Source organism: Nicotiana tabacum, chromosome 4, assembly GCF_000715075.1.
Source record: "Nicotiana tabacum cultivar K326 chromosome 4, ASM71507v2, whole genome shotgun sequence".
Classification (NCBI taxonomy): domain Eukaryota; kingdom Viridiplantae; phylum Streptophyta; class Magnoliopsida; order Solanales; family Solanaceae; genus Nicotiana; species Nicotiana tabacum.
The window spans coordinates 110,937,326-110,953,026 of NC_134083.1; positions in this window are offsets into that span (position 1 = coordinate 110,937,326).

Sequence of the window (15,701 nt, forward strand, 5' to 3'; positions counted from 1 at the left end):
GCTCAACTAGGTCGGCTGAGGTCAGACGACAACAAACTTTCACCGTACACCCTCGGTAAACCCGTCTAGCAATAATCGATTCTTCGACCGGTGCAGATACCGCAAAAGGATCGCTTACTATTTCAGGAACTATACCAAACTTCCCTGCGACAAATGGGGTAAGACACGATAAAGTAGATCCTGGGTCTATCAAGGCATAAGCATCGTGAGAGAAAATGGTCAACATACCTGTCACAACGTCTGGTGAAGACTCCTGGTCCTGTCGACCCGCTAAAGAATAGCTACGATCCTGGTTACCACCTGAACTGGAACCTCTACCTGTGCCTCGACCTCTACCCGCTGAAGACTGAGACTCGTGACTTGAAGGATGCACGGACATAGATGATCCTATTTCTGAATTTGCTGGTTGTGCTATACCCCCAGAATCTTTATTTGAGCAATCTCACATCATATGAACCTGGGCGTCCACATGTATAACAAGCATCGGAATCGGCTCGGCATTGGCCCAAGTGTCCTCTACCACAGATGTCACACCGCGGCGAAAATGACCATGTCGGCCCTGAACCTCGATGTCGCTGCAAACCCGACCCTTGTGAGCTCTCGCCTAGTCCTGACTAAGTATGGCGGTCATACATGTAACCCTGTAACTGAGGTGGCGGAGGCCTAGGTGGCCGTTCGATGTACTGGGGCCTATAACTACCCTAAGACTACTCCTGAGACCTGGCAAATCTCATCCTCTTATGTTGTCCTGACTCAGTCCTCTCTGTACCTTGCTGCCAACTCCTACCCCTTTCTATATTCTGGGCGAATGCCTGAATCTAGGAGATATCCATACTATCCTGCAATGCGGTTGTGGCACATGCCTCAGTCAATTTTGCGGCCAACCCTGCTATAAACCTGTGAATCCTGTCCCGCATAGTAGCAACTATAGATGGTGCATATCTGGCCAATGAGTCAAAACAGAGACTATACTCTCGAACACTCATATTGCCCTGCTTGAGGGCTGGAAACTGATCGACTTGAGCCTGTTGGATCTCCCGCAGTAAGTACTGGTCAAGGAAGGCATCTGAAAAATTCTCCCAAATAGCTGGAGGTGCATCACGTCCCCTGGACCTCTCCCATCCCTCATACCAAAGGATGGCAATATCTCGGAGTCGAAAAACTGCTAGCTCAACAGCCTCTTTCTCCGTGGCATGCATAACCCGAAAGATCCTGTGAAGCTGATTTATGAAATCATGCGGGTCCTCCCTCTGATCTGTCCCTGTGAACTCTGGGGGACTCAAAGCAATAAACTCTCAGACCCTTGAACTCCTATACCCCTCAGAAGATCATGCACTAGCGGGTGCCCGAGCCTTTTGCTGGGTAGCTACCAACTGTGTCAACAAATGCACAGCACCCCTCAAGTCCTGATCTGATGGAAGCGGGGGGATGGGAAACTATATGTGCGGTCTCCCTAGGAATCTCCTTAGGTTGTGGAGGAGTCGGTAATGGCTGGGTAGGGGTCTCTCACTGGGCCTCCGATTGGGCCCCATCTACTGGGGGTACCCTGCTAGTCCCCTCACCTACTGTTGTATCTCTCCTCTGGCTAGCCGTAGTCTTCCTAATCACCATCATCTGTGCATACATATGCCAACACGTAAGTTTAACTCAAATTTCCTATAACTCAGTACTACAACAATATTTAGATTTGAAAGAAGATTAACCAACTTCTAAATTCCCTGTAGTCCCCTGCTTATATAATGTGGTGCACAACACATCTATAAACAAGTCCCTACTAGACATGGCTTGTAGACTCCCTAGGACATAACTGCTCTGATACCACTTTTGTCACGCTCCGAACCTGAGGGCGAGACCGGCACCCAATGCCTCACCTATCCTTGTGTACCAACTTGTGACTAAGGGAATCTGAACATATAATGTCATGCTTTGGCCATGGGCCATATTGCAAGACAATTTGCAAAGCAAAATATAAAACTGAATGGAAACCAATGCTGACTAAACATCAATATAAAGCTGGGCCGGCAAGGCCGTCATAACTACTACAGCTGAGAAACCAACAAAATATACATACAAGGCCTACAAGCCTAACATACTGCACTAACTGATAGAATATGACTACAAGCCTCTACTTATGGATGTACTGTGATCGGAACAGGGACCCGACCTACCCATAACCTATATACATAATACACAAGATGTACACAAAACTCTAGACCCGACAAAATATGAAGGCTGTGGAGCTTACCAATAAAGCTAAACTCGGGCAACACCTAATGAGGAGGTCTACTCGTCTGTCTGTCTGAACCTGCATGCATGAAATGCAGCGTCCCCAGAAAGAGGGACGTTAGTACGAAATAACGTACCGAGTATGCAAGGCAATAAAATAACTAAAAGCTAAAACTGGACTGATAATATAATAACTGAAAGTAACTCGGAGTCAAAGATGATCAGGAGATATACTTACCTGCTGATACTGACTCAACTCTCTCAATATAGTAAATAAAATACATGTTCGGCCCAATAAGGCTCGGAACTTATAACTGCTCCGCCGTAGTAGACTCGCCCATAGGCGCTCGGCCATACTAGGCTCTATATCTCAGCTATGCTGGGCTCGCTCATAGGCGCTCGACCACAGTAGGCTCGGTATATAACTTACCATCTGATCAGTGGTTTCCCAATAGTGTCCTGCCCACCGATTATAGCTCGATGGTGGTGAAAATACTATAATACTGTATATATACATATAGAACCTCTTGTCTCTTGACTGGAAGAAGACAATACTCAATTGAATATAAAGTCCCGATAAGGGAGAATACTGTAACTTATGTGACTAGGATAATGTATATAAATTCGGGTGTATGTTACGATATTGTGCTTAATCTGTTTTAAATATTCTTAGTATCATGATTTATGAGAATTGTTGAAAAAGGTCGTGTCTATTTAAAGTGTAGTTTAATTGCTCGAGGACGAGCAATGGTTTAAGTGTGGGGTGTTGATGGTAGGCTATAATGTTTTAGTCGCTTATTGCACTCTAATTCACTGCACTTTACTTGTGTTTGAGCTTTAATTGATCGTGTTTTGAACTTATTGTGTGTTTTATGCATTGTAGGAGTGATTCCGAGCTATGTAGATATTATGGAATGAATTCGAGCAATTTTGAGCTTTGAAGTCTGAGTAAACGCCCAAGGGATTAAGTCGGGATCATGTTCGGGGGCCGAGAACCAAGTCTGGAAGTCAAGAATCGAAGTTTGAGCCGTACTCTAAGAAAACCCCACTGCCGCAGCGCGTGGGGCACCGCGGCAGCCCATTTTCTATTGTCTGCCAAATTGTCAGCTCTCTAGATTTTCCCACTAATGCCCCACATGGCGCATCACCCCATGCGGCACACCTGTGCAATTTTTACAGAGCCAATGTCCTATTTCGGCTAAGAGAAGGTGGTTTCGTCTAGGCCCGACCATAATTGGTATAACTATATGGCAAAACGTTATTTCCTGGACTTTTAACACATATTACACCTAAGGAGGCACGAGCACAAGGATTTCATCATGATTTAGTATCATTATTTCCTCGAGAGAGGATTTTTGCCTTACGTTTGAACTAATAATTGAGTAAATTCGAGAGACTCACTTGAACATTACAAGTGAATTATCGAGAGTTAGATCCCAAACAATTATCTTGCACATATCCTATCAAAACCCTATCTTCTCACATTGATAAACTTCTTTGCTTATTCCTTGTTTCGATTATCATTAGTCAATAGCTTTAGATTCTTAGTTAATTTTAGTCACTAATCTTATAAATCTCAACTGTTGATTCTCCTTGATAGCAACCAAGCTAGAAACTGCGAGAATATTGTTTAAATCCAAACCATGTGGATACGATATTATACAATACTATATTTGATTAGCAACAGAATTTAAGTGTGTTTTTTGCACTCGTCACTGCGAACGCCAGCGGCTCTACCTTATGTTTCTGCTATAGATATAATCCGAGCAGAAGCACCACTAGACACCGTTTAGATCAACACCAGTATCTGCACAAGAAGTGCAGAAGTATAGCATGAGTACAACCAACCCAATATACTCCGTAAGTGTCGATCCTAATCCCGACAAGGTAGTGATGAGGCTATGACAAGACACTTACTAAAATCTTGTGTAGATATATACATATAGCAGCGAAAAAATAACAAGTAGCGCATTTAAAATAATAACTAGGAGAGAGCATCTAGAAAGGGAAGTACATTAAGAACGGCAAGTACAAAATTACCACGTAGCCTTTTTTTCGAAATAAACAACAATGCACCCAATTAAATCACCAATCCAGAAAACAAATAAAGCAGTAAAATAAACAATGGCATAGCATCACCCTTCGTACTTTGAATCTCATCCTCACCATAGAATAATAATATGATATATGATATGACACGGCATCACCCTTCGCGCTTTTACTCTCTTCCTCACATTATATGATAAATGATAATAAGCAATCAAGTGCACGATATCACCCTTCGTGCTTTAATCCTCATAATCTCTCAATCAATGATAATAGTATGCACATAAGACACGGCAATACCTTTCGTGCTTTTCACTGTTCCTCACCATGCAACAACATTAATCCAAAATAGCAACGCAAGGTGGAAAACAAATTTCACTTCAATCATAGTGTTATGATGACCAAGCTTAACTTTCAAAATCCCAACAACTTCAAAATAAACAATAAATATGAAGACGAACAATTAAAGAAGTAATAATCTAATTAATGCATGGAAAGTATAGTCAATGAGCAACATAATACAGTAAACTAATTTTCCCCCGCATGCTTTAACCCAATGACAACACATATATACTCGTCACGTTACATATACGCCGTCCCCAAAAATAATTCACATTGCAAATAGACAAACAAGTCCTAATCCCTCAAGTCAAAGTTAATAACGACACTTACCTCACTCTGCAAACAAATCAATGCTCGACCATGGCTTTTCCTTTAGAATTTACCTCAAAACCAATAAAATCTAGACAAATATAGTTCAAAAAATTTAAAATAAGCTTTAGAAACTAACCACTAGTAAAAAAGATTCAATCTTTAATGAATTTGGAAAAAGTCAATCCTGGACTCGCTTGGTCAAAATCCGAAATTCGGACCAAAACTCGATTACCCATTCACCCCAAAACCTGGTTATGTGAATTATTTCGAAATATGACCTCAATTTGAGGTCTAAATCCCAATTTTGCAAAATCCCACAATTCTACCCAAATCTCTAATTTCTACCATGAAAATCCTAGATTAAAGGTTAAAATCAATGGATGATTATTAAAATATATCAAAACTAATTAAAAATTACTAACCAATGAAGTTGGGATTAAAAAACGTCCTCAAAATGGTCTCTAAAAAGAGCTCTAGCTTTAAAAAATGGTGAAACCTGACCAAATCCCGATTTTCAGCTTTTAAATAGTTGGGCGTTTCTTCGCGTTCGTGAAGCATCTGACACGTTCGCGAAGGGTACTGGCACAAGGCCTACACGTTCGTGAGGTCCTCTTTGCGTTTACGAAGCCTAAGTTCCCAGTCAACCATCGCATTCGCGAACCATGGTCCGCGCTCGCGAAGAGAAACCACCAGACAATCCCCTAGATCCTACAAAGCTTAGAATTCGCGAGGGGTGAGACGCGCTCTCGAAGGGTAATCCCCCAATGCTTTATGTTCGCGGGCAACCTCTCTTGTTCGCAAAGAGTAACCCGTCCCCATACCAACTTTCCCCTTCACGATCACGAGAGAAGCTTAGCGATCACGAAACACAAGGTACCAGACACTAGAACATCAATCCTCTAAGTCCAAAAATGGTCTGAATCCAATCCGAAACTCACCCGAGCCCCTTGGGCTCCAAACCGAACATGCACACAAGTGCAAAATATCATACAAACTCGTTCGCGCTATCAAAATGCCAAAATAACATCTAAATCACGAATCGGACAACAAAATGCATGAAATTCAGAAGGAAACTCAAGAACCTCTAGAATCACAACCAAGCATCTGGATTCTATTAAACCAACTTCAAATGACACCGAATTTTGCAGACAAGTTGCAAATAGCAAAATGGACCTATTCCAAGTCCTAAAACCAAAACTCGAACCCGTTAACCGTAAAGTCAACCTACGGTCAAACCTAAAAAATTTTTAAATATTCAAATTGCCAACTTTCGGCTAAACAAGTCAAATCATGTCCAAGTCAAAAATTACCATACGAATCTACCAGAATCGTCAAAATACCGATCCGGGGTTGTTTACTCAAAATATTGACCATGGTCTACTCTATCCTCATTTTTAGTCAAAATTTTATTTTCTTTAAAATTTTACATAAAATATTTTTGAAAAGCGACACGGACCACACACGCAAACCAGAAAATATCAAATGAAGCTACAAGAGGTCTCAGATCATGAAAATTAAGGCTGGTACTCAAAATGACCTATCGTGTCGTCACATAGATAATGTATTTATTCTTCATGTCGGTTTTGTAAATCTAAATTATAGCGGCTCATGACTTATACAACTAGTCCTTGGGATAACGTATAGATTTAAGTTATTTTCATTCATTATTATTAATGATCTTTCACTTGGGTTACATTATTATATGTTTGGCTTACCTAGCACTGGGGTTAGGTGTCATCACGACTAGGTGGATTTTGGGTCGTGACATCTTTCGGACCACCCAAGACCCGATGCGAATATACATACAAGTCCAAATCATAATACGAACATATGGAATCTTCAAATCACCAATCCGAGCTCGTTTACTCAAAATGTTGACTTTGGTCAACTTCTTAACTTAAAGCCTCTATTTGTCAACCAAGTGTTCCAAATCACCCTCGAACATCTCAGAACTTGAACCAATGATACATGCAAGTCATAGAACATCACATGAACCTACTTCAGGTCTCAAATCACAAAAAGAGATCCTAGAACTCAAAACGGCCGATTGGATCGTTACACCCCCACCCCACCGACCCCGTCCCCCATAATATTTTTCTAAAATATATATATATATTCTTGAGAAAATATTTTCTGCTTACTTCCCAAATACCAGAAAATAAATAAGAAAATTACTTATTTATCAGAAAAATAATTTTTAGAAAAACATCTTCCGTGAAAAATATTTTCCTTCATACTAAACACACCCCGATGAGAAAAAGTAATGAAGAATCCTAGATATAAGAGTTTTTCTCCTTTTATATTTTTTAAACCTTTACATAAAAATGATGCTTGTTTCCTGTATTTTGAAAGAGGGTATTCCTAGCAATGTGATATAACTTTGAGCAATACACGTGAAATTTATAGAGAGAACTAAAGGATACAATGCTACGAGTCAATAGAATCCTGTTTAGGTAAGGTCGTGTAAAAAGGTTGTGAAAAAGAAATTGAAAACAAAAGGAGAGAAATACGGAACGCACGTCAAAAAGCATTGCTCACGTAGCTTATCACCAAAAGCGGCGGAATTTCTTCGATGCAATTAGGCAATTTAACGAACTTTTTATTAGACATAAAATTCCCAAAATTTGGCTATTAATTTTAGTGGTGGCGCTAATTAATTTCACGCTATCGATCATATCTAATAAAAGTTATTTACAGAACAAAAAGATTTTAGTCAAAGGAGGGGTGTGGATTTGGTGTCGAAGAAAGTTTAGAAAAAGACAATTTTAAATATAATTTGTAAACTAAGTTGTGTCCAGTGGTCAATTGTACGAGTGCAGTGGTCAACACAATTTGGGTACAACTCTTTTTTGTTCATCAGATCACTTCAAAATGAAGTCATTTATTTTTTGTTAAAAAAAAGTTGGGAGAAATTTTTAAAAAATAACAAAGAAAATTTCGTCTATTAATTTTTTAAAAAAATTTACCAATATAAGTTAATAAATTTTATTTCACCTAATAGTCACATTCTCCTTTGGCTATTGCCTGCAAGTGTTAATCCGATTCATAATATTATAAAAAAGTAAATGAGATCATACCTTAGCAGTAGTACCACTTTAAGTGCGTCACGTTCCAGTTGTTTGGTAGCGGTGCACTATTTCCTGCTTCGAGTTTGTACGAGCCTTTGCCGGTAATTCTGATGACTCGATATGGTCCTTCCCAATTCGGTCCCTGCTTCCGCTCGTTCGGGTTCCTGGTGTGCACCGTTACTTTCCTTAACACCAAGTCACTGATCTTGAAGTGTCGAAGGTTGGCTCCTCGATTGTAATATCTTTCTATCCACTATTTTTGGGCGGTCAACCGGACTAGGGGGGCCTAACGCCATTCATCCAATAGTTACAGGCTCGTGCTCATGGACTTACCATTCAATTCTTCGATCGCATATCAGAATCTGAGGCTCGGTTCTCCCACTTCGACTAGTATTAATGCTTCAACACCGTAGGCCAATGAAAACAGGGTGGCCCCGATACTAGACTTTGAAGTTGTACGGTATGCCCACAAGATTTCGGGCAGAATTTTCTTCCATTTCCCTTTGGCATCGGTCAACCTCTTTTTCAGGTTTTGGAGTATGATCTTCTTTGTAGATTCTGCTTGTCTGTTCCCACTAGGGTGATAGGGTTTCGATAGTATCTTTTTAACCTTGTGGTCTTTTAGAAACTTGTTTACCTTGCTTCCGATGAATTTCTTCCCATTATCATACACGATCTCGCCCGGTATCCCGAACCGGCATATTATGTGTTCCCAAATGAAGTCAATGTCTTCTTTTTCCCTAACTTTCTTGAACGCTTGAACTTTGACCTATTTAGAAAAATAATCAGTCATAAACAGTATGAATTGAGACTTACCAGGTGCCCATGGCAGGGGACCAATGATGTCCATTCCCCATTTCATGAATGGCCATGGGGACAAGACCAAGTCCTTTGCATCTTTCTCCACATCGATCCAGTAATAGCCAGCTCTGATTAATTTCCGAACCAAAGATTCTGCCCCCGAATAGTTTCTGCAAGTGCCTTCATGAACATATCTCAAGACATATTCGGTATCTCCCGGCCCCAAGCATATGGAGAGCGGGACATCTAATGTTCTTCTGAACAGAGTCCCTTCGGATAGGCTAAACGTGGTTGATTCGTGTGTAGAGCTCTCGACTCTTTAGGATCTGAGGGAAAATTCCCAGTCTTCAAATAATCTATGTATTTGTTCCTCCAATCCCAAGTTAAACTTATCGAGTTTACTTCGGCATGGCCTTCTTCTACCACAAACTTCATGAGTTGTACGACTGTTCACGAACTGAATTCATCATCATCAACTGATGACCCCAAGTTAGCGAGAGCATCGGCCTCGCTATTTTGATCTCGGGGCATATGTTGTAGGGTCCATTCCTTGAATTGATGTAGCGTTACCTACAACTTGTCCAAATACCTTCGCATTCATTCCTCTTTTACTTTGAACGTCCCACTGACTTGATTTACCAAAAGGAGGGAATCGCACTTAGCATCAACCTCCTCGGCTCCAAGGCTTTTAGCAAATTCGAGACTTGCAATCATGGCCTCATACTCGGCCTCGTTGTTAGTCAATTTCACAGTTCTAATAGATTGCCTAACTACATTACCTGTAGGTGGCTTTAGCACGATGCCGAGCCCGGACCCCTTAGCATTCGAAGCATCATCCGTAAAGAGGGTCCAAACTCCTGAGGTAATCTTCGAGGTTGACAATAGTTCCCTTTCGACTTCGGGTATTAAGGTCGAGGTAAAGTCGGCTACGAAATCTGCCAAAATTTGTGATTTGATGACGGTTCGGGGCCGATACTCGATATCGTACCCACTAATTTAGACTATCCACTTGGCCAATCGGCCCGAGAGCTTGGGTTTGCACAGGATGTTCCTCAGTGGGTAAGAGGTTACGACACATATGGGACGACATTGAAAGTATGGTTTTAACTTTCTGGAGGCACTTAGCAAAGCGAGCGCCAATTTTTCCAGGTGAGGATACCTTGTTTCGGCCTCTCCTAGAGTTCTACATCTTCTCATCTGCCTTCTGAGTATGGAGTAGGGGTGGACTCAAAAGGTACCATTTGAGTTCTCCAAAAGCTTGTTAGCACTTTGGGGTACAAGAAAAGTTATTCTTCTCCTTCAACAACGAGAAAAACCAATGGCTTTTGTCTGAGGACCTCCATATGAACCGGCCCAGGGCGTATATATGCCCGGTTAGCCTCTGAAGGGCCTTGACACTGTCTACCACAGTGATGTCTTCTATAGCTTTGATTTCATCGGTATTGATCTCGATCCCTCGATTGGACACCATCAACCCAAGGAATTTTCCGGATCCAACCCCGATTGCGCAATTTTCCGGGTTCAGCTTCATATTGTAGCTCTTTAATATATCAAAGGTTTTCTTCAAATGATTCAAATGGTTCTCTGCTCGAAGGGACTTGACTAACATGTCATCAATATAAACCTCCATTGATTTTCCTATACGTTCTTCGAACATCCAGTTTACTAGGCATTGATAGGTGGCTCTGGCATTTTTTAACCCGAATGGCATTACATTACAACAATAGGTGCCAAATTTAGTGATAAAAGAAGTCTTTTCTTGATTGCCCGGGTCCATCCGGATTTGGTTGTACCCGGAATAGGCATCGAGAAAGCTGAGTATCTCGTGCCTGGCCTCTACATCGATCATGCAATCGATGTTAAGCAAAGGAAAACAGTCCTTAGGGAATGCCTTGTTCAACTCTTTGTAATCTATGCACACTCTTAAATTATTTCCTTTTTAGGCACTACCACTATGTTAGTTAACCAGTCCGGGTATTTAACTTCCCGAATGGAACCTATTTTAGATACCTCATCTTTGATAAATGCATGCTTGACTTCGGACTGAGGCCTCCTCTTCTGTTTGACCGGGTGGAGCTTTGAATTCGAATCCAAACATATCTTACAAAAGGTTATCTCCGGGGGGATCCATACCATATCAAGACGAGGCCAGGCGAAACAAGATATGTTAGTTTTAAGAAAACTAATAAGTTCTTTCCTAAGCTCGGGGGTTAACCCTATGCCCAGGTATACCTTTCAATCCGGTGGGTGTTCAGTTAATACGACTTGCTCCAGCTCCTCGACCGTCGATTTCGTGGCATCGATATCATCAGGAGCTATGAATGATCTCTGAATTCTGTAAACATCTTCCTCATCAACCCCTCATACCTCTGATACGACCGAGACCAGCATCGGTGATTGCTATTTATCTTCGGCCTTTCTGTTCAGCTCCACACGTTTTAATATCAAAATGGTGGGTACCGAGAGTATTTTATCGACTGCGAACATCTCCTTTGCCGACGACTGCTCTCCGTATACCGTCTTGATCCCTCCCGGTGTAGGGAACTTCAATGGTTGGTGCAAGGTAGAAGGTACCTCCCTCATGTTGTGAACCCATGCTCTTCCGAATAGAGCGTTGTATCTCATATCCCCTTCAATCACAGAGAACTTTGTTTCGTAGATGGTCCCGGTGGTGTTCACCGGTAGGGTTATCTCCCTTTTAGTTGTTTTGCATGCTATGTAAATCCGTTCAACAACTGAACTGCTGACACTATTTGATCTTGTAAAACCAACTGCTCCATGATCCTCGATCTAATGATGTTGGCCGAGCTACCAGGATAAATCAACACACGCTTAACTCGAGATTTATTTATAAGTACAAATATTACCAGCGCATCATTATGCGGTTGTACGATGCCTTCGGCGTCCGCATCATTAAACGAAATGGTTCCCTCTGGGATAAAATCTCGGATTCGTTTTTCCCTTGTGATGGATACTTTAGTGTGCTTTATCAATGGACCCTGGGGGACATCGACCCCTCCAATGATCATGTTGATCACGTGCTGAGGTTTTTCTTGTTCGGTCTATTTGTTGGAGTCCTTGTTCCATAAGTGTGTTTTGGCTCGATCGCTCAAAAATTCCCGAAGATGCCCGTTATTGAATAATCGGGCCACTTCTTCTCTTAATTGTCGGCAGTCCTCGGTCTTCTGGACATGAGTGCTATGATACTTACACATTAAGTTAAGGTCTCTCTGGGTAGGGTCAGGCTGCAATGGTCGAGGCCACTTAGCATCCTTGATGCGCCCGAGGGCAGATACGATGCTGGCAACAACGACACTGAAGTTATACTCCGATAACCTAGGTGCCTCCCTGGCCCCGAGTGGCTTATCAAAACCGTTTTTGCTCATCAGTCCTCGACTACTGTGGCCTCGATCTCTTCTTTTCTCGTTCCACGTAGGGTGACGCCCAGATCCGTTACCCCTTCAATCTCCATTATACGGTTGGTACCGGACCCAGAAGGGTCTTGGCTCATGATCGACGACTTTCCTATACCTGTCATTAGTTCTGATGGGATAAACGGTCCCAGAAGGGGCCCCGAGTTGATCGTCCTTGACTCTGATTTTTGATTGGTACCTATTGTGGACGTCGATCCAAGTTTTGATCGGGTAAACTACCAAATTTTGTTTTAACTTCTGTGAAGCCAAGGAGTTTCGGGAGTTAAGTCCTTGAGTTAATGCCTGCACGGCCCAATCATCTGCAACCGGAGGCAAGTCCATCTATTCCATTTGAAACCTCGATACGAACTCCCTGAACATGTTGTTGTCTGTTTGTTTTACCATGAAATGATCAAATGTTCTGGTCTCGACCTTGATGGCCCCGGCATGCGCTTTCACAAAGGCATCTGCAACCATAACAAATGAATCAATAAAATTCAGGGGTAAGTCGTGATACCATGTCATTGCTCCGTTTGACAGGGTTTCTCCAAATGTTTTTAGCAAAACCGACTCGATTTCGTCATCTTCCAAGTCGTTCCTCTTAATGGCACACGTGTAGGAGGTTACGTGCTTATCCAAATTCATGGTTTCGTTATACTTTGGAATATAGGGCATACAAAATTTTTTCGGGATTGGCTTTGGGATTTTGGACAAATTTCTTGGAGTCCAGGCCTTTCAATATCGGGGACGCTCTTGGGATTTGATCGACCCTGGAGTTATAGGTCTCCACTTTTTTGTTGTTGGCCTCAATTTTATTCTCCCCTGATTCCACCCGCTTTGTCAGTTCCTCAAGCATTTTCATTATTTCGGGGTTGGTCCCGGGCTCAGCTTCACCCGGCCTTTCTGTGACCTTCTCATTTCTTCGGGTGTTTTCCTGAGATCATTCGGGATCAACTCTGCTGGGGGCACGGCTTTGATTCTGCAGTCGTGCTATCGCGGTGTTTGTCCTGGGCTAAGATTCATACGGCCTTTCTATGACCTGCTCATTTCTTCAGATGTTTTCCTGATATGGTTCGGGATCAACTTTACTGGGGGCACGACATTGATTCTGCAGCTGTGCTATCACTTACTATTGGGCCTGTAATATTTTGAAGATCACCCGCAGATTGATCCCGTCGCCTTTACCTTCGGGCATACTTCGAGTCGTTGGTCGGGATCCTCCATGAACATTTTTCTCAGGGTCGGCCGGTAGGTTGGCGTCGATGGCCACATGCGAGTTAGCATCGACTGGGTCTGCAACTGGGACTCCTTTGGGATCAGCATGGGGAACCTCGTTGCTAGGGTCCATATTGTTGTTTTCGCCATGATGGCCAGACTCAGCATCAATGTTCAAGTGAGCAGACTAAGAGTTTGACATTTTTAGGTTGACTTGAAATTAAAATATTAAAGAAGAAGCGTAAAATAGAGTGTGTTATGAAAATTTGTATCAAGCCACCACTATTATCCTTAGCTCCACGGGGGGCGCCAAACTGTTTACCCCTAAAAATGGATAATAATTAAATTTATATACGGTTTTAAAGATATGTGGATTAGTTCAATACAAGCGAACAATAATGTCAGATAAGAGAATTAAAGATAAAATAAATAACCAAACCAGTCGTGATGTAAAGTTCGAGCTCGGATCTGAGTTTAGTGATTGTTTTGCCCTCGATTCGGAGCCAAATATTTATGAAACACTATGAGCGAAAATAAGAACTTTTAATAACTTAGAAGCAGAGAAAACAAGTCTATATTGCCTTGATATGCGTGTTACAGTATGCCTCTTGAATAAAAATTACCCCTTCATATAGTAGGAGAGTTTCATCCATAGTACAATTCTAAGAAAGGTAAAAATCTTGTTTTTCGTTAATCGCTGATCTGCTGCCGATACGGGCCGAGATCTACGATGTGATATCCGGTTGGGGACGAATATCGCAACCCTTTGTTAGTCATGTGCAGACGTTTGGTAATGCTTTTCGAGTTCTTGGAGCTCAAACTGGATCCGGGGGCGAGGTCTTGATGGCTCCGGTGGTAGGCGCTTTGTTCGGGCCTTAGTACGAGAGGTTCCTATCTTCGATTCCGATACCTTGTAGTTATATCCTTGCTTCGTTTGCCACACAAGGAAATTGGGGTGCTCATTAGCCCCGATTTTACCCGTATACAATTTTAAAGGTAGAAAAAAAAGTGAATACACTCAGTTTAGCGTAAATTGATAATACCTATGATAACCCTATAGAAAAATAAGCATGCACCAAAAAACATACAAAAATTGCTTTTCGAATAAATTCCTTTTGATAATTTTATTTTTTCCATCAAAATGTGGCATTTACTTATTTGAGAAGATCTTTAGTGTGGGTTTAAAATAGATTTAAGTTATAAATCTCATTACTTATATAAAGAAAACTGAATATTATAAGAAACTAATAATCCAATAAATTTATTTTAATAAAAACATACCTCCCTCTCAACGGTATTATCTATCTATATATTTATAATTGAGGGACATTAACCTTGGTGATGTGTCAGCCTCATTGAACAGGAAGTGCTTTTATCTTTTTTTACAATTAATTTGCTTCTCCCTTCGACTTTTACCATGAAAAAGCCAATAGTCGTCGCATCTGTTCCCATAAAGATGTAATGTTTAAAATTAACCCTTATGCACTCAAGACGTTCAATTTGCTAACAGTCCTTTGGTTTCCCTAGAAGACGTAAAATTTGACAATGTATTAGCCATAGTTATGTCATGACCCGGAATTCTCACTCTCGAAATCGTGATGGCGCCTAACATTTCACTTGTTAGACAAGCCAACGTTAGAATAGTTTTTAAACATTTTCAATAAATCAAATTAAATGATATCAATAAAACTGAAATAATTGAAATAGAACTGAAATTGAGTGCGAAAAGTCATAACAACCGCAATATCTAGATACAACTTCAGATATGGTGTCATAAGTGTACGAACGACTAGAATAATATATATAATGGTCTGAATCAAAGTAAAACTGTCTGAAAAGAAATAAATAGCTAGGATAAGGTAGAAGGGGATTTCAGGTCTGTGAACGTCGAGCATTTATTCCTCAAGTCTCCGCCCGATGTTCAATCTGAGCAATCTATTGACCGTCGCGCGGAGTATAGTATGCGTACAACCGACCCCGTGTACTATATAAGTGTCGAGCCTAACCTCGGCGAAATAGTGACGAGACTAAGGCGGGTCACTTACAATAACTTGTACGCAGTATAATAATAATAACATGAAAGGAATACAGGAAAGTAAGTCAGTTAACTTATAAAAATAAAATCAATCCTCAAAAATCAGTAAAACCAGAAATACCAATCCTCAGAATCTCATGCGAAAATACCGAAGCCAACACAATATAACAAGGAATACAAAACACACAAACCGTTGCGGCGCGCAACCCAATCCCGCCGTACAAACACGATTCTCCCTTATTT